Source organism: Alligator mississippiensis, chromosome 13, assembly GCF_030867095.1.
Source record: "Alligator mississippiensis isolate rAllMis1 chromosome 13, rAllMis1, whole genome shotgun sequence".
Taxonomy (NCBI): Eukaryota; Metazoa; Chordata; order Crocodylia; family Alligatoridae; genus Alligator; species Alligator mississippiensis.
Genome location: NC_081836.1, coordinates 51,341,147 through 51,364,074, shown reverse-complemented (window position 1 = coordinate 51,364,074; position 22,928 = coordinate 51,341,147). Strand labels below are relative to the sequence as shown.

Below are 22,928 nucleotides of genomic sequence, written 5' to 3'. Positions count from 1 at the left end.
GGCTGCAGCTCCAGACTTCTGCTCTTCTGCTGGGACAAGAGGAATGCGTCTCCCAGCCCTCGGGATCAGACTCTCAGAAAGCTGCCCGTACCTTGCACAGCTTCCAGGCCGAGATAGCAAGCTGATCTCTAGCTGCACCCCGGATTTCTTTGCCACCAAATCCAAGCTCTTCAGACAGCGACTCCAGCAGCAGCATGGAGAGGTGTGGAGGTGCTGGCAGACCCGAGGTGGGGGACCTGGCACTGACACAGGAAATGCAGCTGTTGCAAAGACTCCGGCACCCACCCATCCCTACCCCGCGGCATCTCTTTCTGAAGAGGAGAGCGTGTGTTTATGCTTCAGACATGCTGATCCCGCTGGCCAGCCTCTACCTGCCAGCATCTGTCAGACACTGCAGTAAAGCATAACCCCAGGGCACAAACAGCCCGCCATAGGGGTCCCACCCACAGAAATGTCTCCGTGATGCAATGTCTTGCTATGCAGCTGCTCTGCCTCCTGCCAGGCCCCACTTCCCTCCCCCAGCTCCACTTTATAATAGGTGCTGGAGTTCTTTTAATATATAGGGGTTTGGCCCATCCCCAAGCATTTGCTCAATCCCAACCTTAAAAGTGGAAACAAACCCTTCAGCTAATTGGCACCAAGGCAAAACCCCGGGGAGGGCGGCCCCTCACCACATGCTGCTGAACAACCTTGCACAGCATGGGACAAGAAAGGCCTGTGGGAAGGATGGTCCTGTGGTTAGAGCACCTGCCTGAAACTGGGACACCTGCTCTGCCACTGCCCCCTGAGAGACCTTCAGCAAATCACTTAGGCTGAGGTATGTAAAGGGACCTAAATATCTTTCAAAATCTGGACCTTTGTGCCTCTGTTCCTCTTCTGTACAGGGGGATAAATGCGCGTCCCTGTCGAAGAGCATGAGCTTGAATATAAATACCCTGAAGACAGGAAGACACTGAGGAGCACAGAGCTCTTTAAAGAAAACCCTGCATGACTCTGCTCTTCCCCAGGATCACAGAGACTTTCTGCAAAGGAGCTGATTGAGAAAGATGCCAAAGGAGCTGACCTGTATAAAGGCTGCAGCCCTGTCCCTCCTGCTGTGTTGGTCCTGGCTCCTTGGGAATGGTCCTAGTTTGAGAGCCATGTGAGATGGGCAGTAACAAAGGGTGCGTGTGCACATCGTCCTACAGCAATGTTGTTACTGTGCCATGCTTTATGACGTCCTTCTGGAAGTACAAAAGTACAGTGCAGTAATTACCTGTACTGAGCCGTGTGCGTGACGGTTAGCTGTCGCCGAAGTAGCTGCCGGTTACATGTAGACTCACTTCGTCGTAGTGATGCACTACAACGGTGTAGCACATCATTACCACGACGTAGGGTGATGCATAGATGCACCCAAAGGCACTTGGGTGCATGGGGCAGAGGGGAAGTAGGTTGAATTCATGGCCCTTTGGGCCAAGGAGCTCACTGTTTGCCACATAACCAAGAGCCATTGGCTTAACACCTGTGGTCTCCATGTTACTTATGGGGAAATTGAGACACGAGCTCGTGTGTGATTTGCCCAATATCATATGGAAACTCAGTAATTGGGATAGGAACAGCATCTAGGTTTCCTGACTGTTAGTCTCACTCTGAGGCCTTTCTTATGGGGCTTTGCCTCCATTCACGTCATTGTGCTTTTTAGCAAAGATGAAACATTGCAGTCCTGCCTAACTGGACCTGGGCCAGAAGCCAAGGAGGTCAACTCATGGAGACTGACCAGAAGGGTGTCAGCGTGTAGAGTTGTGTGCAGCCTCTGCTCCTCACTCATAGGTACCTGACTCTCCCCTGACACTAGGGAAGCCAAGGACTAGCTCTATTGATGCCACTGCTGTGCATGAGAAAAGAAAAAGGCCCAGAAAGCCAAGCTAGATGACTTCTACATGGACTTCAATATGAGCCAGGAGCCGGGGAGTGGGTAGAAAACAGGAGAGTCCTTGCTGCCCGGGTTTGATCTTGCCATCTACAATGTTGTTGCGGAATATGATAGCAAGGAATAGGATACGATGAAACCAGCTGTGTCTTGCCTTGTGCCACCTAATCCCATCATTGTGCAGGGTGACTCATGCCACAAAATAGCCCGGTTTAGTGAGATGATTAGGTTTAATTAGCCGGCCTCCGATATGAGCAGCTGTGGTGTAAATCTGGAGTGACACTGCTGAAGTCAGCACATGGCCATGGAGACAATATTCACCAATGGCATTACTGTACCTGAGAGCAGCCTTTGGCACAAAATCCTGAAGAGAAAACTGAGATATTTGGCTGTGGACATGGGAGATATAAAACAGCATCTCTAAAGGGACAAACTTGAGGCATTGCAGATGTGGAAGGGTCAGCTGGCAGCTCAGCATTTTCAGACTTATCTTGACCTCGTCTGGGGGGGGGCTCACCTCTCCAGCTCATCTGGAGGGTTTACTTGTCCCTTGGGGCTTCCCTGTGGAAAATGTAGACCCTCATTCCCACTCTTGGGCTCCCTTGGGAGCTGAAGATTTCTTCGCTCTCTTTATAACTTGTGCTGCTTCCTCTCTCCCTCCCTCTGTCTTGCTTTTCCAGTCACATGAAGCTGAACTCAATCTGGGAGAGGGGAAGCAGAGAGCCTGCTCAGCCCAGCTCTGTCTTTAAGATTTCCAGAAACACAGATACATCTTTAAAATGCTCTCTGGAGCCTGGCATGGTAGCTTGGCAGGGGCAAAGAATAATTAGTAAAGCTCTTGATTTGATTTGATTTTTTTGTCTAGTGGAGCCTTCCATCCTCTTTGTTCTAGTTCTGACCCAGTTCTTCCCTGCCCAGCCAGGGAGATGCTGGCTTGGTGATCACTACTTTGCTCCGCTGCCTATCTCCAGGTACATTTAGCTTGGGACGTCTCTGTAGGGGAGCTAGTGAGATCATATCATCGGGGATGGTCCTGTTGCCAAACAGACCAAGAGGATGGTGAACCCAGCTGTGAAGCTGATTTCACTGGTGGGTCCTGTAGCTGTCTCAGGACGAACCAGTCCCATAACAGGCCTGTTGTGTGCTTGTGCACGGGTTATGAAACCTTGCTGGAATGGCCTACAGTAGCAGTTGTTTCCCCTGTGCTACGAATGACTGCCATGTCGGTCCATGCCCCTTGGTCCATGCCTCTGTTGTCGATGGAGCTGAGGTGCTCCAGAACTAGAACCAGCAGAAATGGAAGAGCCTGCCTGTTTGGTGAGGGGCTGTAACAACCTTGAATCCTCGGTGGCTCGGGCATGCAATGCTCATCAACGGGCAGGCGGCACTCTCACATGTCTGCATTAATGGTGCGTGTGATGTCTAGCTCAAAGTATGGGTTTCCTTCAAAATGACGTTAGCATGGAGATGAAGTACAATCCATACAGTACCCGAAGTTGCACAAGAGAAGTTTGCAGAGTCAAAAGCTTTCTTCCTTGGTTCATTCAACAGCCCAGGGACTAGGGTGGCCATCACAGAGGACAGCCTGATTGTCGTCTGCCCTCTAATGCTACGAAACCCGACACCTTTATGTCCTCTGTTCTTCTCTTCCCTCGTGCAACTCTTTAAGAGAAAAATAGAGGACATAAAGGCGTCGGGTTTCGTAGCAATAGAGGACAGAGTGGCAGAAAACCAAAATGTCCTTTATGATGGCTGTCTATGATGGCCGCCCTACCAGGGGCAGAGGGTAGGGGCTGGGGGGGACGGGAGGACACAGTCTTGGGAACCGTCCCGTTTGGAGGGCTATAAACCATGGACAACACACAGGAAACAAAGGCCCCCAGTAGGATGTGGCGGAGGGGTAAGTGGGCTGAATTTATGGTACCCTCTGGCTCCTTTAGAGATTGCTGCATTGGAGGTAGAACTAAAAGCAAGTGACTCGCCGGAGGAAGATGAAAGGTTGAGCGAAAAGCAAGGATTATCTCTTTTCTTGCTTTCTTTTTGAAAGCAGCGGAGGAAAAGGAGAAACCATAGCAACTGTGAGGTCCTTTTGGCCTTAACGCTGCACAGAAAGGACCTCCATGTTAACGCTCTGCCCGCTCTCACACTGGACAATTCTCGGTAAATCTTGTTAAGAGGCCCAGTCCTCCCCCCTCCCCAACCTCCACACACCAACCCCTTCTGTTCCCTGATCTGGGCTTAGAAAAATGGTTTCCAGGAGACAGGATCAGTCACAGCCCTGTGCTTCTCCCTGCAAGGGAAGAGGTGGTGGCGAAGGATGGGGCTGGTTGGGGAATGGGGGAGGGCGACCCTGTTAACAAACCTTGGCTAAACAGGCTGCCTCAGGCCCTGTGCACAGAGCCTCTCCCCGCATTGATATTGAAATCAGGTGCAATCCATCAAGAAACAAATAGGCCCCTTTCACCGGGGGCTGAAAAGAGCCACTTTCAAAGGGAGGGGGAAAAACTTGTCGAGGGGAAGGCCGAACTAAAGCGTGGCAGGTGTGTTATGGAGGGGGACGCTGTTAGCATGAGAGGGTGATTCATGGCCCCTTTGCAGGGGAACGGCTTCACGCTGTTGCAGGGAGGGCGCTGGCAGGCCCCGGTAGAGCACTGGCTGTGTCTGCAGACCTGGCGGCAAGGTGCCCCAGCGAGGGCAGGAGGCAACAGGCCCACGTGAAAGGATGGGAAGACTTCTCTTTGTGTGGGCCCAGGGGCAGTCCTGGCATTTGGGAGGAAAACTGCCTTTGCTTGCTCATTATTATGGGACTTGTCTCTTTGGAGTGACTAAGGGAACAAGAATGGGGACTTCCTCAACCCACATGGTGATGGGAAGCAACTCAACAGAGATCAGCAAGCTCCATTCACGTGTAGTTTGAGCATAGGCCTCCAAGAGCCAAAACACAATTGTGTGCATCCACCCAGTGCCCTTCCCTGGCCCTCAGCAGGATCAGACCTCTTGGACTATTGCCGATGAACAAGAGAGGGATTGTACTCAGTCTTTTCTTTCCTTTAGCAAATGACCTGGCTCTAGTTTCCACCCCTGGGCCATTTTGACTTGTTCTTGCAGCTCCCCTGCTGAGCCCAAGTGCCAGCGAGATAGGGTCCATCCCCAGAACAGATTGACTTTTATTTGTAGATGTTAAGAGTCATGAACCAAAAAGATGACAAAGCCAGAAGGGAAATACAGAGCGCCCGAGCAAGGGACCAACACAAGAGGAATGGGGGTGATGCTACAGTCAGTGCTGCCCTGAATGTCTCAGCCAGCCTTTTGCTTGCAACGGGTACAACCAAAGCTGAGGACCCAAACACTCCTGAACCTTGGGATATTCAAAACCCATGACTCAGTTTGGAAGGTCACAGCCCCTCCATTATAAAAAAAATGAGAAAGATTCTCTTTTATCCTGGGATTCAAGCTGATCATGTAGCTTGTCTGAGGGACGGCCCCATCCTCAGAAGGAGCTTCCTGGCCAGGTCTGGTGCGAAGTGACACCAGCGTCGATCTGGAGTGAGTCAACTAGAGCTAGCATAGTTACTCCATGCTCTGCATGTTAATCCAGAGTCACTGCGTGGTTACTGGAGGGTAGCACCAGATTTGTTCCCTCGCCTGTCTCTATTTAATCAGCCCTTGGCCTCAGCGCTAAGCACCTGGACTGCAACCAGTGAGCCATCCTGAGAATGGGAAAGTCCATGGAGATCCAGTTCCATCCCCTTCATCAACAGCTGCTGTTTATTTATCAGGCTGCTTCCTACCTAGGAAAGACAGAGAAAAGGGGACCACGTGCGCCTCGTCTCCCTTGAAGGTGCCGCTCCTGGGGTGATGTGGTGCCTGGGGAGGGCATTGTTCTGAGCCGACAGAACTGGCCGTGACACGGGATACTTCCTCCACCGAGATGTAAACACCAGCCCTGAGCTGCAGCAGGTTTGGCCTTTCCCACAGCAGACAATGCCGGTATGTGGGCTAAGGCTCTGGGGACCCCCACATCTGCCTGCAGAGGAGTGTGGCCAGCTCCGGTGTCCTGTGGAGGAGGGGGAGGACGGAAGGAAGGAAAGCAACGGGGCTGCAGACCTCCATGAGTTCAGGGGAGGGTGGGGGAATTTCATTGCAGGCTTCTTCTTGTTTTATAACAAAAACCACACGTCCCACAGTTAATTAAGTAACAAACTGAGCTATCGAGAGCCTCTGGAGCACAGCTATAAAACCTGGTCAGCTCCGGTGGAAAATTCACTTCCCTTCTTGCAGACTTCATCATGCTGGTGCCATGCTCCAAGTGCAGCCTAGAGCTCTTCTTGCAGATGGCTAGGATCTCAAAATCCCCCTTCTTCAAACGTAGCCCAGGTCTCTTCTTTCTGAGTTGGCAGCTTCTTTAACCAGTGCACAGGAGGTGGGGGAATGATCATCCATGTGCCCAATCCCCAGCTCTGTTGATCTGCAGGTCGCTCAAGCTGGGGCTCTGGCCGGCTGCGTGGAGGTAGGTCGCTGTGCCGGGAGTCAGGAGCCCTGGGCTCTGCCCCTGCTCTGGCGAGGGACCTGGGGCACTCTCCCTCCTCTTGTTTTTGACTGTTTCTCCTCCTGCTTTTTTTCCATCTGATTTAAATTGTGAGCTCTGTGGTGTCTGTACAACAGCCAGGCCTTGGTGTGCAAGATGCGGGGCTGTAAACTTGCCAGCAAGAATGAGCAAGATGAGCAGGATGGAAGAAGACAGTTCTACAGCAGGAGTCTCTGCTTTCCACAGCTTGCAGGGATTAGGGCATTTGTACGAGGGCATGAGATCTGCCATGCTAGACCGGACAGGCATCTTGCGGAGAATCCCAGAATGCCTCTGTGAAATTGTGGTATGTTGTAATGGGGACAACGGGGGCGGGAGGGAAGTGAGGGGGCTGGATACTTCACATTAAACCCTGAACAATGGGATTTGATCTCTTTTTATTTGAATCTGAACAATAAAAAACTATTAGCCATAGCATTTTCCATTGCTTTCTGATAACCCAACCACAGCATCCAATGCTGAACTCCTCCTCACAATCACGTATCATGCAGTGACTTTATGCTCCTGCAAGTCCCTTACTTATCACTCCAGGGTTTTTACAGCATAACTGCAAGGTCTTTATTGCTCTCCACTTGAATATTTGGCAAATGCCTTTTGACTGTCTGCCCATTCACACAGGGGCTGGGGGCAGGGGGTGGGGAAGGGGGAAGAGGGGAAGGCAAGGGAATTTGCTAGGGCTGAGAGGGAATTCAGGGGGAAGGGTTGAGAAAGAGAGATACTGGGAAACCTAAAATGTTCTCTTTGCTCTTGCCTTAGCTGCTGCCACACAGGGCGAGATGTGCTATCTCCCATAGACTAGAGGCCATTGGACTGTACAACCCTCCATCTTCTGTGTCCTCTGCTTTTCCCAATGCATTCCCATACACAGTGGCGTGTGGCCTACTCGAATCCCCGCCGTGTGTGTGTGGCAGGGGTTTGGAGGCAGAGGAGGTCACAGGCAGGGTGTCCCTGGCTACCACAAACCTGCGAAGCCCATTTCCTTGCTGAACCTTGCAGAAAGTTCCCAGGCCGGAGAAAGTCTGGCTGTGGAACAGGCTCCCTGCCCTGGGAATAAAGCTGCATGATCTAGACAGACAAGTATGAACGCCTCTGTACTGAGCCCTGCCAGCAGAGCGGGGCTGGAGAAAATGACCCGATTCTACTGCATTAGACAAATAAACAGAGATCTCTGTGCTCGCTGGGTTTCGAAGGCAGTGACCGATGGCAGTTTAACAGGTCACTGGGCCCCTGCAGCTACCATCTGCTACTGCAACCTGGGCGTCCCCGGAGAGAACAGCAGAGGAATGCGTGCAGGAATGATGTGCATCTGATCCACCCCCTCCAGGGGAGAGGAGTTTGCCCCTCCTGGCCTCAAAGCAAATCAGTGCTGGAGCATCTCAGTGAACCCCTCAGCGCACAGGCAGGACAGATCCAGCCCCAAGGGCTGGGGGCTGCGCAGGGGCTATGAGGGAAGGAGATGGGAAAAGGCAGAAGAGAAAAGTGAAGAGAGGAGAAACAGTAAGGAGTGAGAGAGGGAAACAGAAGAGGAGGGACACCTGCTCCCGGTGTCTGGATACCAGAGCTGGCGCGATGCTTTGAGAGCCAGCATGAGACTGACGTTTGCGGGGAGCAGTCTCTCCCTCCATCCAGCTCTCAACAATTCAGGCCGTCCAGGAGAGGAGGATGCAGAATTCCCTCCAGTGGCTTCTTCTCCCCATCCGCAGCAAGCAGAAACTTCTCCTCCCACCCTGCCAACCTCTACCCAGAGCTGCCCCCTTGCTTCCCTTTGCTCTGGTACCACTAGTCCTGCCCTTCCTCTCTTCACTGTGCCTTCTCCTTTGCTGTCCCCTACGCCTGGACCTCCCTTGGCCCTGGCTTGCCTGGCTCCCCATTCTCTGGGTTTCAAGAGCTCACCTTGGGCCTGATCCAAAGCCCATTAAAGTAATTAAGGACCATATGTTTAAAGGCATTTAGGCACCTAGTTCTCAGTGATTTCGCAGGGAGCTGGGCACCAATATACCTTTAAAACACTGGCCCTGGAATCTTTCCACTGACAACTTGCTTTGGATTGTGGCCTTTTCCCTGGAAGTCCACAGACACCAACCCACCCTCCTAGTATAATCCCCTGAGGCATCTCACCTCTGAAGAAGTGCCTTAAGCCAGGCCTGTCAGTCATTTGTGTTGTCTGGCCTTTACATGGCATGCTTCTAGGGTCAGTGCCTGCATCTCGCTGTGCATCCTTTACAGTCAGTATTTAACAAGTGACATAGAGCAGCAGTGATGGGAAGGAGCGCTGGTGCCCCAGGCCCATCGCGGCTGGGTGCCTCTGACAAAAGTGCGCTATGTCTGGATGCAGTCTCTGCACCTGCGCAAGTCTGAACCTCCGAGCAGAGCCAGGACCTTTGTCCCTGCAGCTTCCTGGGGGTTCATTCGACTCGGGTGTAACCCCCTGAGCCCATTCTCTCAGTCTCAAGCTCATCCCCTGCTCACACTTTAGCTGGAGAATTCATATTTTTCCTGGGAGAACGATGAAGAAAATGCCTAGTGGCTGATTTTTAGCTCTGCTGTTTATATAGGAATCACTAAACTCCACAGTGGCTAGGCTGGCGGTGTGCTGATTGCATTGTCTGTCATGCTGGCGGCTATTGCTTCCTTGTGCTTCCCTCATCTCTGTGCCTCTTGGTTCATACTTAAACTCGAAACTCTTTGGGGCAGAGTGTTTGCACAGCGCCTGGCCCATGATTAGGGCTTCTAGGAGCTATAGCAAGATAAATGGGAAATACATAAAAATTCTACATAAAGGACTTAATAAGCCTAAGGCTGTCTCTCCCACTTGCAGCCAAGTATACATGGTACCTAGTTGGGCTGGGAATACAATGGGATTACTGAGACAGTGCATTACCAGAAGGGTTGCCACAAGTAACTTGAAGTAATTCTTTCAATGGATAAAACAGCTGCACAAATTCAGTCACCCCAAAATATATTTAATTGCACCAGCCAAAACTAAAGACATAATTAAAATGCTTAGCTAAGGGAGAGGAAAGAGGATGGTCTTGATGCTAAGGTGCTGGACTGGGATTTGAGAGATGTGGATTCCACACGTGGCACTAACCGTGTAACCAGGGGCAAGTCACTTTGCTACTCTGTGCATAAGTTCCCCACCTGTAAAATGGGCACAACAATACCACCACTTCACTCCCTCAGAGAGGTGTAGTGCAGAAAAATCCACCATGGCTTGTAAAGGACTCATGACATGGACCACATAAGTAGCTCCAAGGTGGAAGCTGATGCTAGTGAAAACTATGCAGGAATGGGACTATATGGATTCTTGCAAGGCCTGGGGTCATAAGCAGCACACAGCAAAACAGTAACTCTGCCTGTCTGGCCTGTGCAGAGGAACACGTTCTAGATACAATGACATCAACTCACTGTTCCCTTATCTCTGCAAGAAGCTTTGACAAGGCAAATGTCTGTGGACCCATAAATTACCTGTAATAGCCCCAAATCCCATTGTGTAGGAAGTGGCTTACAAAACACAACAGCAATTCACAGCTAACAATGCAAGGAAAGGCACCCCCTACATTTTTTTCTTTTGACACAGAATGCAGCTGCAGGAATACCTCATGCATGATTTTAATAAGAGATGACAGAATTCCCTCAACCCTAGGCACTGGAGAGCAAACCCACAGAGATAAAGGGCCATGTCTCACTGTGATGAACAGATCAAAATAATGAAAATGTCTTTCTTTTAAAAGAAAAGCCAAGATCTTCACTTAAGTGTATAATGCTACATATCACTAATGTTGATGGAGCTGCACCAGTTTACGCTGAGCTGAGGCTTCCACCATAGTGGAAAGGAGCAAGATCCAGATTTTGTGAAGTCAATGCAATCAGAAAGGTCATTCTTTGGATTTATGTGCCAAAGTCTTATTCCTAGTTTCCTCATCCAAAATAAGTTATCCCTAGTATCCCTCATCCAAAATAATTGTGTGGTCATTTCTATGTTTGTATTACTTAGGGATTTGTATTACTTAGGCTCATTTCAAGGCAGATCAGCTGTAGGCATATGCAGAAGGAGAGCCAGATTTCAGAGACAGTGATGTTGGGAAAGAGATGGAGAACTGGCGATGCAGGGTGGTATCGGTATGCCAAGTGTTTCAGAGAGCAGCAGAGGGGAAGGCTTTTGTGTAGATATTGGAAAGGCTGGCACAGAGCAGAGAGAGAAGGGAAGTGAGATTAAAACCTGTGAGATAAGCTGGACCAGGAGGATTTCAAAACTGAGAGCAATGGGATCCCAAAATAAAAGGTAGAAAATGAGTTGGATAAGGATGGGGTAGTTCTGGTTAGCAACAAGTGATATAGTAGGTGGAACTATAACAGAGGGAATGTGCTTAACTATGCGGAGACCAGTGTTAGGAAGCTGAGCAGAAAAGCTGTTGTGGAACAGAGTGTTCTGGAGTAGTTTCCTACGTGGACACTCTTATTGTAGATGTATTGATTTATAAACACTATTTATTTCCATTATTTTGAGGGTAGTAAAGATTAGCACAGCAGCAGCAGCAGCAGCAGCTACAGATCAAGCTAATCTGAATGAAAAATCTTCTTGTTCCAGGCAGTTTCCATGTGCAGACAAGCACCAGATGATGGGATTTTGGAATGGGAGCTGGCCAGCAGCTTCCATTCACACCAGACTCAGTTCCCTCCATCCTTCTCCAGTCCCAGGTGTCACGGCTAAGTATCAATTCAGTCTTTGCAGGCTAGTCTAAACTGCAGAGATTAAACCGAGAAACAACTGGCCAGACATTCACTTTTGATTCAGGAAATGCAGCCACATGCCTGCTGTGTGTTTGCTTCCTCTTCCTGCTGCCCCCAAGGTGTCTGGGATTTGCAGTCCACAATCACAGCAGCAGGATTCTGCAGGGTTGCTCATCATCACTACTTCTTTCTGCTCCCACGTGCCTCTGGGATTTGTAGTCCACAGTCACAACCAGCAGTAAGTTTTTAGCAGGGCAGGGCACCCTCTGTATTCAGGGGAAGGGAAATTTAAACCCCCTCCCTGGCCCCCAGCCCCAGCGGGGGTTAACTGGCAGGGGGGCGGGGGAGAGCAATACCTGCCCCCCCACCAACCCTTCTCTGCTGGAGTAGACAGCACAGCCCAGCCCAGGGCTGGAAAGCATGCTGGGATGCTGAGGGACTGTGATTTAACTTCAACCAGGAAGGGGTCTGGGACAGAAGTTTCATAAGCCAGTTTGACCCAAGTCAGTTAAGTCTGATACTATATTCAGCCAGGTTTATCTTAAGCCAATTTCAGCCATTTTGAAACTGGTTTACGTGCACTGAACTTCTGTTCTGTTACAGGTTTAAACCAGTTTCTGATGACTTAAACCAGTTTATGTATAACTTCTGTCCCTAGCCCATATGATAGGGGAACAGGATTGTGCACTTGTATGAGGAAGAAGAAAGACAGCCCCATTTCAAGATGTGCAGAGCTGCAAAGGCAACTGTTATAGCAACCGGCAGTGACCTTGTGGGCTGGAACAGGAGTTGTAGGGAGAACGACTTGGAGGGTGACACCAATGAGCTTCCTGAAGATCCATATGCTTGGGCAGGGAACAGCTCTGAGCAGAGTGCACACATGGCTGCAAGCCATGCACTTAATAAAGATCTGGTTGGTACCATCCAAATGGAGTCCCTTTATTATTGCACAGAGTTTGGTGCGTGGAACAACCATGAACAGAGCTGCCATCGTGAAGATGAAGAAAGGAAAGCTTTCGGCAGATGTGGACTACAGTAGGTAAAACACACAAGCAGCTGTGGAGGGCCACGGGGAGCAGATGCCCAGGCACAAAAGATGTGTTGGAAGAGGAGGATGCTGAAGTTTTCCCACTGTACTCAGCCTTTGTGAGGCCGCAGCTGGAGTACTGCATCCAGTTCTGGGCTCCACAATTCAAGAAGGATGTGGAGAAGCTTGAGAGAGTCCAGAGGAGAGCCACATGCATGATCAGAGGGCAGGAAAACAGGCCTTATGATGAGAGGCTGAGAGCCATGGGACTCTTCAGCCTGGAAAAGCGCAGGCTCGGGAGACCTGGTGGCTGCCTACAAGTATATAAGGGGTGTGCATCAGGATCTGGGGGAACGCCTGTTCACCAGAGAGCCCCAAGGGATGACAAGGGCAAGCGGTCACAACTCCTCCAAGACTGTTTCAGGCAGGACATAAGAAAGAACTTCTTTAGTGTCCGTGTGTGTCGCACACAAACATGTATGCATGCATGTCTCCTACACTGCTTACATGAACCATTTATTTCCTGCTAAACAGTCTCTTCCACAGCTGGGAAGAGCCATGCGATTTAGCCAGTAAGCCAAACCATCCATCTCAGAGAGGTTTTTGTCTACAGACACTAGGAAAACCATGTCCTGGCAGATGTGAGAAGCCTTTTCCAAAAGTGGCTGGGGGTTGCTGAGGCACAAAGGACATTTTCTTTAGGATCAATTTTGTTCTGAGAACCCTGTAGTCAATGGCCAGTAGCCAAAGCAAATCCCCAGCTCGTGTCTGCACTGATACCATATGGCAGCTGTGCACAATCAGAGAAATACAAAGCATAGGATAAAAAGGGAGATAAGGAAGCTCTTAATTTGGTCTCTGGTCTCTCTTTCCCCTACGTCCAAGGAGGAGAAGAGGAGCAGAACAGCAGCCTTGCTGAAGTGGCCTCAGGACAGGACTGGAAAGCAGGAGGCTGGCAGTCACCTCCTTCCCTCTGTTCCCTGGACACAACACCCCTGTGCTGATGTCCTCCCTTGTCTGCTCATGTGTTGCTGGGAGAGAGGAACCTCTGTTACAACCCCAGCCATACATGTGGACAGGGTATGGGGATGGGCATCAATTTTATCCTCAAAGTCACTGGGTCACTCCCTGTAGGTCATCTAGGATATGTGAACTCTGGTAAAGCACCGGCCTTGCATGGGAAGCTGCTGAAGCAAGTGCTATTCCCTGTCCTCTCCTTATGGCTCCAAGACAAAAGCAGCTGGCAGGAGCAGAGCTGTGGAGTAGTCAATGATTAACTGATTTTGATGGGACATGGGTCTGTGCTGCCTGCCAAGAATCCCTGGGACTGAGCAAGAACCTCCTCTGTTGGATTTGCACAACAACTGCTTTTCTATTCCCCTATCGGCAGCAGATGTTTCAGCCAGAAGAAGCCAAGGCTGGGGTGACTCAGATGGAGAGAAAAGCCAAGAGGCAAAAGCCATCTCCCCTTTGCTTGTTTCCATGTATCCCTTCCAGATTTCCTCACTCGCTCTCTTCTCCTGCCTTTCTTTTCCCTTCCTCCCTGCTGCTTCAGGACTTCGCTGTATCCACAGCTCTCTGCCAACATGAGCTCAACCCTTGGCATCTGAGAAGGTTGGGCTGGAAGACGCACCAAAGGGCAAATATCACGAGGCTCTGCTCAGAGCTTGGTGTGTTGTAAGCAACCTGCAGAGGCCCAGTGTTGTAACCCACCTTCCTCTTCGCAGTACACTGAGTGGCACAGGCAAGCGAGCATGAGGCTGAAGTCTGCTGCTTATCTGTGTGGGCAGAAACAAAGTGACAGGAAGTTTCCAAGACAGATAAAGGGAAAAACCAAGGGAAGGAAGAGATGCAAACAAATATTCTTCCAGATGTTTAGGTAAGACATGAGATGCCAACCACCAGCATGCACCGAGGGAAGTGGAAAATAGATATTAGAACGTAGGGCTATTCGATTTGTCCCCTCCCCGCACTTTTCATTGTGCATCTTTTCCTGTCACGGGGCAATTTGATCTGTCAAGGTGATAGGGAATTAAAGGCTCCATCAGTGCTGAGAGTGCTCAGGATCAGGCCCATAACACAGATCTAACAGCTTAAAACAATGCGCTGTTCTCTCTCTCTTCTACAACTGTTTGTACTACTTTGATTGCCTTACAGCAACTCCAGTGTGTGAGTTGTAGGTGAGCCCATAAAGGGAGATTAGTTCTTATCTCTGGCAGGCCACACAGCAGGCACCTGGGCTCTCATTTGCAGAGCAGAAGATAAGTGACCTGAGGAAGGGCATTCTGGGGGATGGACCTGGAAAAGAGATCAGACCAGAAAAAGGCCTGTGCTGCAAAGCAGCTGCCAGCAGCCTGGTAAAAGAAGGTGGCGGGGAGAGGAAGTGGTGATTAAAGAACGTGCTATGAGAAAGCAGGAAGTGTAATCATAGGAAAATGTCGGCTGGTTTTACCATTCTTGTCAATTAGCTGGAAGGGCATCCCCAGAGGTGGTGCATGACCATGTCCTCCTGGCACTGCCACTGCCACCCCACATGGCCACTCACCCAGCCATACAGCCTCCCTGTATCCTCCTAACACCACAGCTTCTTGCTGCAAACCCAGACTCATAACCCTTTAAGGCTGCAAAAGACCTCTGGGACAGGCTGGGTCCTGCAGGTGGATTTTGGAGTCCTGGGTGGGATGGATCAGGTGGCCATTTCCAATGTCCATGGCTCTGTCCTTCTGTCTGTACAGCTCCATCTGTGTTTGTATTTCATGATGTTGTGGGATGGCATCACTTCAATGTGTGGCTATAGAATAGGGAGTAGAGAGAGGTTATAGGGTTATTGCCTTTGATTAGGATCCTTAATAACACTGGCTAACTTTCAGGAGCTTTACTTGCACAGAGTGGCATCCATCACGCTTTGTTTGGCTTCCAGTCCCAGAAAAAAAGGCAATGACCCCAGAAAGTATCATCACTAAGCCGGGTCAGTACAAGGCTATGTATACTGTTTCTTTAAATCTGTAAAAATAGGTAGGAGGGCACTTCTAAGGCAAAAACTCAAAGCAACCCTCTATTGAACGAAAGCTTTTTTTTTATCCAGTGAGACTAGAAAGCAACCCTGAGATCCTATACAACTGTGGCCCAGCAGTCAGGTCCTGCATGCCATTACTCATGCCAGCAGCCCTGGGCCTATTTGCATACCTAAGGACTTTGGCTTAGGGAGAGAAGATAAAGAAGGACCCCCCCCTCCCCACCCCCGCCCGCTTCCTGCTTATTTCACGACTGATTCACATGAGTTGCAGAAAGAAAACAGGTACTAGGCATGTTCCTGCCTCGACAGGGGCTCCACAGGTGCATCTGAACACAGGGGCAACTTTGGAGCTCAGGCACACCAAGACAAGCTCTCCTTTGCAATCTTGATCAAGTTATCCCAGCACAAGAAAGAGCAGATTCCGGCCCTTGACTTGCTGCAGATCGGAGAAGACATGAAAGAAAGGCAGAAAGAAAGACCCTTCTCTGACAGCCCTAAACCTGCCCCTTTATCTCTCTAATCTGTATTTTCCCCTTAAAGCCCCTTTCTGTACAGAATGAAAGCGGATTTCTCCTCTTTATTTTCATTTTCTGTGCCCTTTAGGAAGGCACTTGCTCGAGACTAATTGAATTTTCTGCCTGTGGATAGAAAGACACGACGCGGAGTGAGTTAAAGTCCAACATCAGGACAGAGCGAAGGAGCCGTGTTAACTGGTGTGGGGACAGCCCCTTGCTTAACAAAAGCATTTAATTCTGTCCCTTCTTGTTAAGAGGGGCTGAAGGAGGGGATATTTATTCTGTTCCTTTCTCAAGGTTTTTCCTTTCGGGTCACAAAGTGCCCCCCACCCTCCCAGCCCCCACTCCCTTCTCTTCTTTTGTGCCAGCAGCAGCTGGTAGGTTGCAAAAGGCCCAGGCTTTGTCTTTTGACACACTTGAACATTTCTTTACATAACCGGCAGCCTCTCCCATCCCTACTTCATTCATGGATGGGGGGAGCGGGGAGCAGGCGAGTTAAGGCAAAGGCAGGCGAGAGGGCGAAATGTCACCAAGGGGCCCAGGATCCAGTGCTCGGATGCTGGGGGAGCGTGCACAGAGCCAACTTCTGGACCATAGGCCTTGGCGAGCAGATGGTGCCGTGAGCTTGGGGGAAGTGGGACATATTGAATTCAGAGGAGGCTTCTGTTGAGTAACCAGCTGAAGGAAGAAAGAAAGGCATGAAAAAGGCCAGAGCCCCATAAAAGGGGAGCTTAGGGGCTGCTCCTTCAAAAGCCCAACAAAGAAACCTCTTCTTTTCGATCATGACCGTTCCAGGAATAGGCCCCCAATTAATCTTCCCGCTGCGACACGTGGAGGATTCGCTTGGTTTGTGCTACAGCCTCGTAAAAAAGCCCTCTTCCCTGCTAAAAGCATCCATGAACCCCTGGAGGAGGCACTGGAAGTCCTCCAGTAACTGCAGAGCCTCTAGCGCTATTCCAGGTGTGCTGGTTGCCTTCCCAGCGGTGAGGAAAACTATGCTACAGTGAGGTCTGAACAAGGTTATGACACTTGAAGGGACCTGACCCAGCACTGTGTCACCGTAGCGTTACACCAGTGCAACTGTTGATTTGGAAGAAGCTGCTAGTAATGCAATAGTGAGTCAGGCCCGTGCATTAGTTTCTGGCAGAATTTACTGCTCTGCTGTTTCAGGAATGGCTGGAGCTCTTCAATGCAGGAGCTAGACCCATTCACACCTATTTGGTTTGCTGAATGGGGCTGTAATCCTGGGCTTGGGTTCAAGGCCTGTCTCTGCCACAGATTCCTGGTGTGACCTTCAGTAAATCACGTAGCCTCCATGCCTCAGTTTCCCCATTTACAAAATGGGATGGTAGTCTTCCTTCTACACAGTGCTGTGAATCGATTCATAAAAGACTGCAAGGTGCTCACAGTGGGAGCGACACGAGCACCACTATAGGAGAACAGCCTGAGAAAGAGGAGAGATTTTTCAGCCGCGACAGTATAAACGTGGTGTAATGCAAGTAGTACTGGGAGATGTAGGCTTCCCTCAGAAGCCTTCTCTTCCCTGGACAAAGAGCGGTATGCTTGTAACCTGAGGCACAATCCTAATGGAAAAAGCAGTTTTCTTATGAGTGAAATGAATAAAGCTGTTGCCTTGCCCTTCCCATTCACCTGGAAATCATACTGCCTCCGCTTCACTGAGTATGTTTGCAACTTCTCTCCCGTCACCACCACACCTTCATTCTGCAGCAGGGAGCACACTTCTCAGTGCAGACACGTTATAGAAGATACTCTGTTTTGAAACATCTTCATCTGACCCGGGGTGGGCAAAATGTGGCCCGGGGGCCGGATGCAGCCTGCCAGGCCATTCTATCCAGCCCGCGGGGCCCCTAAAAAATTTAGAAAATTAATATTAATCTGCCCTGGGCTTCCTGTCATGTGGCTCTTGATGGCTTGCCAAAACTCAGTAAGTGGCCCTCTGCCCAAAATAATTGCCCGCCCCTGATTCCGACCACTCACGCAATGAGGCTTCAGATTTTCACCCAGTCGGCCATTTTTAAAGCCCTGTGCAGCCATGCACTTGTGTTCGGTCATGGCTATAGACAGCTTTCTGTGGCCAGATTGGGCAAAAATTGTCACTTCTGTCTGCAAGCTCTATAGCCCTCATGAGGATGAAAGCCCCATTGTGCTGGTACTGTATGAGCACAGAAATGGTCCCTGCTACGAAGTACCAACCCTAAAGATCCAAACAGAGGAAATGTAGGTGATGAGCATACAGCAAATGAGGCCAGTTAGGACCCATCCCACTCACCCTACAATCAGCAGTAACCGCTGAAATCAGTAAGGCTACACTGATGTTTAAATGAGAGCAGCATTACATCTTGTATTTCAAAGTCTGACTTCTGTCGTGGCCAGGACATTTACAGTGTGTTCTGGGAAGTGTCTGGCTCCTGTAAGAATTGGTGGCATTGCTCCCAGGAGGATTTGTCTATAAGGAAAATAAATAGATATAGTCTTTATCCAAATTGTCTCATTTCTGTCCTGTCTCTTGAGTAAACCCACTTCTGAGGATGTCTGAATTGTTTCATAATATAGCACAGATAAATATCTGGCAAACATCTGCTGCAGAAAACCACATTTCAAAGGGCTTGCAACAGCTGAGGTGTTTTAAACTATTCATGAATGCAGGTGCTTATACCTTCATGGTTAATTAGGCTTCTTACCTTGAGGCTACAAATTACCACCAATTAAGACAGGGTGTGAATCCACAGTGCATTAGGTGCTCTGGGGTGACTGCCTGTGTACATATTCTTTCCAGAGGCAAGAGTGGGTAGCTTGCTCTTCAATAAAAGTGGAACAAGCTACCTTGCATTTAAAAGCACAGTACAAATGTGCAGACAGGCCTGTGGAGTAGTAACTTGTTTGCATCACCACATCTTTAACTCCTTTACCTTTTGCATGGGGAGGACTCAAGGCTACAATATCTTAACCCAGAAGCATCACCCTGCTGTAGCAAAGCAGGTATAAACTTTATATAGTGGTTTTTTTGGTGCCCTTGCAAAGGACTTATATCCTTTGCTCCTATCTCAGCAGATCAGGGTTTCATTCAGGCTCTCTCTCCTTGGACTTGTAATGTGGCACTGCTCACTTTTACATTTCTATTAAAAAATCCACAGGCGTGGCCCATGTTCTCCTGTGTAGCCCCAGTGCTAAAAGCAGCCCACATGTAAATATTTGCCCCAACTATTATTATTAGAGCAGCCACATCCAACCAGACAGCAACGTGTCTATGCCTTGCTTATATAACTGATCCTTCTGCCTAAAGCATGGTGGGAAGCAGCGCTGGGTTTCTTCTATTATTCTCGAAGCACATTGGTGAATAAGGCCGTACGACTCATACCACAAAGGCGAGGACATGCTGATTTGCATGTACAGGATATTTCTTTGACATGTATAACGTTTCACACAGAAGATTTGGAAATAATTCTGGGCAGTAAATAAATAAGCTAGTCCCTCATGCAGGCAGCATGAAGAAAACTTCCATTCTTCTCCTGACCAGGTATGCCCAGGCAAAGGGGAGAGTTATTTTAATGATTAGGAGTTATTTTAATGACTGAGACTGTTTAATTGTGGATGCAAACTGGAGCCACTCCATCAAAACCAATGACCACATACGCCAGCTCCATCAGCAAACGAGAGCAGAAAGTGCGTGTTGTGTAGTGTTTGTGTACACCTCCTTAAGGGCTCAGCGCAGCTCAGCCTCGTGTCAGGAGCAAAGCACAAGGAGGGGCCTTTGATCCCATGCAACGAGCCCTTACAAACGTCAGAGAGACTAGCTCCTGATTTAGCCAGGATCTGTTGTTTTTTACTTACGTTAAGTTCGTGGCATTCTTACTTGTTACCATCAACCAGCCGGGATCTCAGCAGAACAGTCATTAAAGCAGGTATAACGTACAAAAAGGCATTAGTGAGTTTAGGATGTATCCCAGAGGTCTCTATCCAGGTTGCTCTTTGAAGACCCCTTGATCTTATAATTGAACCAGTTTCCAGTGTATGTAATGCTACAGTAATAAAAATAAGAATTCAGGATAGGGCCTACAAGGCCTATTAAGAACTTAGCTCCATTATACTGGGCTCTATGCAAGCATGGGCTAAAAGACAAGCCCTGCTTGCAAGACTTACCATCTAAAGAAATCCAACTTCCCCTTCTCTCCAAACAGGAGGATTTGGGAGGTAAGCTCCCACAAGCCCCTGGCACAGGATCTTTGGTTAGGCTCTCTAGAGGGGTCTATTTTTCCATATTCACTCATGTCTGAGAAGTTAAATATTTACTATAGCAATTAAATATTTATACAAAGCTGCTCCTAAAGCAGCCAGCTGCCCCATTGCGGGCTCCCTTGCGTCTGCAAGCATGTCAGTCACATGTCTGCACTTGTGCCATCTCCGTGTGGCTTCCAAGAGCAAACAGGGAGGGGGTTTCACTGGGCTGTGGCTGGAGAGAATAGCAAAGGAAGGAGGACGGAGGGTGGCTGCGAAAGGAGGAGGGAAGGGTCACAGCCCCAGGAAAGCCATGACATGGCCAGGAGGCCAGTTTTACTGAAGTAGGTGTTCTGAAGGATTTGAAGAAGAGGGGGTGAGGGAGGAAGGAGAATTGCACAGGACATGCTTAAAGAGACCCAAAGGCAACCAGGTTTATGGCTGCTGGAGAAGGACTTTCTTTCCAGCCCCTCACTGCATGCACTGGAGTGCTGCATGCAGTGTTCGTCTGAGCCCCCCGGTGCCCGAGTCGCAGGGAATCAGGCGCAGAGCACGTGTGACCTGCTCAGGGGGGCGCTGGGGAGGGAGCTCCTGTCCGTGCAAGGGAGCTCGACTCCGCCCAGCGTGCCAAAGGCAGGGATGCATCCCACCTTGAGACTTTTTGCCCATTGCCATCCAAATTAGACTCTACCTGCACTTGTATTTTTGCTTCCTACACTGTCCAGCCAAGCTGCACAAAGCATTTCCCCCAAGGGAAATCCCCCTGCATGCTTTTGAAGCAAACAGTGGGATGCCTCCTTCTTGGAGCTGGGGTCAGCTCCAAGGTGCGACATGCAAGAGCCTCTTTCTCGGGCTGCAGGGGATTCGGACTGCGATGCGGGGACTCCAGTGGGGAAGACAAGGTGGCAGGCATGCCAGGCGTTGTTTTCCCTCTGTGTGCCAGCTTGAGAAACATAGCAAAGGTGAAGGCAGGCTACCCAGTACGGCCCCAGCCATCCTACTCAGGGACCCAGCCAGCCCCACCTACGTGACAGGCAGCCTGGGACATGCACCTAAAGGTTGCTTTTCCCCCAGGGACTGTCCAGGCAAGGAACCCAAAGCTGCGGGCAGTGCCAGGCCCTTTCATGCTGATCTACTATGCTCGAGCCGTTCCCAGTGCTCCTGGCCAAGTCAGCCTCCGGCCCCTGGCATCGGTTCCACCCTGCCGTCTGGGCTTGGTGGGGTTAACGTCCCATCCAGCCAGAGTGCAGCTTTCTCTGTGGGCACAAGGCCAAGGGAAAAGGGCCTCCATGCTTTCCCCATTTGCTTGGAAAACAGGCCTGATGTTTTCTCTGACGGGCAGGAGGGATGGCGGCGGAGCGCTGTTTATCTTGGGCCTCATTCAATGCAGCCTCCTTACCCCTGACCCCTCTGCCCCTCACGCCATCCCGCACTGGATCAGACAGGAGGACGAGGGGCCAAACCTTTCCAAAGAGAACATGGTGCAAGGCGTCTCCCTCCTCCTCCTCCCCACACCGAGGTCGACACGCCGAGGGCACCTGCCTTGTGCAAGCCACAGGACCCTGCGCTGCACTGCCCTTCCTGTCCCTGGCCCTTTCCTTTCCTCTCTGTCCCAGCTCCAAGCTCAGGGCTAGGTACACCCTTTCCTGCTTGGCACCACGTTCACCCAGGGGCAGAGAGGATGCCTGCCTGGAGCCCACAGGGTATTCCTGCTCTCTTCCTCCCCCTCGGCCATAGCTTCCACGGCAGCATCCCTGCAGCTCTTCCTTCCAGACCGTGCTGGAATTTGAGGACTCTTAGAAAACGACGGCTTTTATAAATCAGCAACTGCTACCGATCTGCTTCTCCAAGCCCTTCAACGCCTGAGGACAGGAAACGTGTGTGTTTGTGTGTGTGAGAGAGAACACAAGTGTGTGTGAGTGCGTACAAGAAGATAAAGGCCAAGTCTTGCTGTTCTTCCCCATGCAACTATCCCAATGGCTTTCTGATGGAGTGAGGACAGCATGGGTCTGGGCTTCCTCAGTCCATGTTATCAAGCTCTGTGCACACAGGCAGTCTGCAATGGTATGGCTGGGAAGGGAAAGAAAGAAACACAGCAAGCAAGCCCCATGTTTTGGCTCAAGCTGGCTGAAGCGAGGTGGGGGGAGAAAACGCACACATATTTGGCTAACTTTCTAGCCGGCCCTTTTCCCAGCAGAGATAAGGAGAGACAGTGGGAGTGATATCATGAGCATAGATCTTCCCATTTGAGCACAAGTCGTCTTTGGGCCTGGATGAGCTGGAGGGAGTGATGCTCCCTGGGGACATTTTTCCAAACGAGAGTCATTCTGGTGCCTCTCCAGCAGCACGATCCATCAAATGCGATGTCGCAGACAATAGCTGCCACCCCCGCGGCTGAGAGAAGCTGTGAGGAGCCCTGACACAGCTGAGACATGTTTGTGGCTCCTCCAATACCCTCTCCCCTGGGTCTGGTGACAGCATTTAGGATGAACAGGAATGTGCATACCACAGCACAGAGTAGCCCACAGTCCCGAAAGGGAAAACAGGCCAGCTCTCCCACTTCCCTTGAGTTGCAGCAGATGCCCCCTTTGCTCCCTTTCCCCCCCCACCCATCATGGGACCCTTCCTTCAGTCTCCCTGAGCTTGCCCATTTCCCTCCCCTTCATGGTGGTTATTGCTGGCCGAAGCCCTTTGCAGAGGTCACCTGGTCCAGATACCATGGCAGCCTGGCTGGCTGTGTAGCAGCAGAGGCCTGCTAGGACTTGGGACTACGGAAAGGGGAGAAGGGCTATAGTGAGAGCAAAACCCGGTGCTCCCATGTAGAGGGCCATGAGATGGGACTGCAGGCTAGGGGAGGTTTGCACTGCTCTCCCAAATCTCCTTCCACCATAGACTGTAATGAC

At 50.3% G+C, this 22,928-nt stretch overlaps 1 long non-coding RNA gene across 2 annotated transcripts in view; it reads right to left on the bottom strand.

Moving 5' to 3' along the window:
* LOC109284927 (uncharacterized) overlaps window positions 1–22,928 on the bottom strand; it is a 38,643-nt gene that overhangs the window by 2,033 nt on the left and 13,682 nt on the right. Inside the window, exon 2 of one of the 2 annotated variants that reach the window (XR_002092551.2) lies at window positions 92–242. The exons of the other annotated variant lie outside the window; for it this stretch is intronic. This is a non-coding gene — a long non-coding RNA (uncharacterized LOC109284927). The remainder of the gene's footprint in view (window positions 1–91; window positions 243–22,928) is intronic. 2 annotated transcript variants of the gene reach the window in all.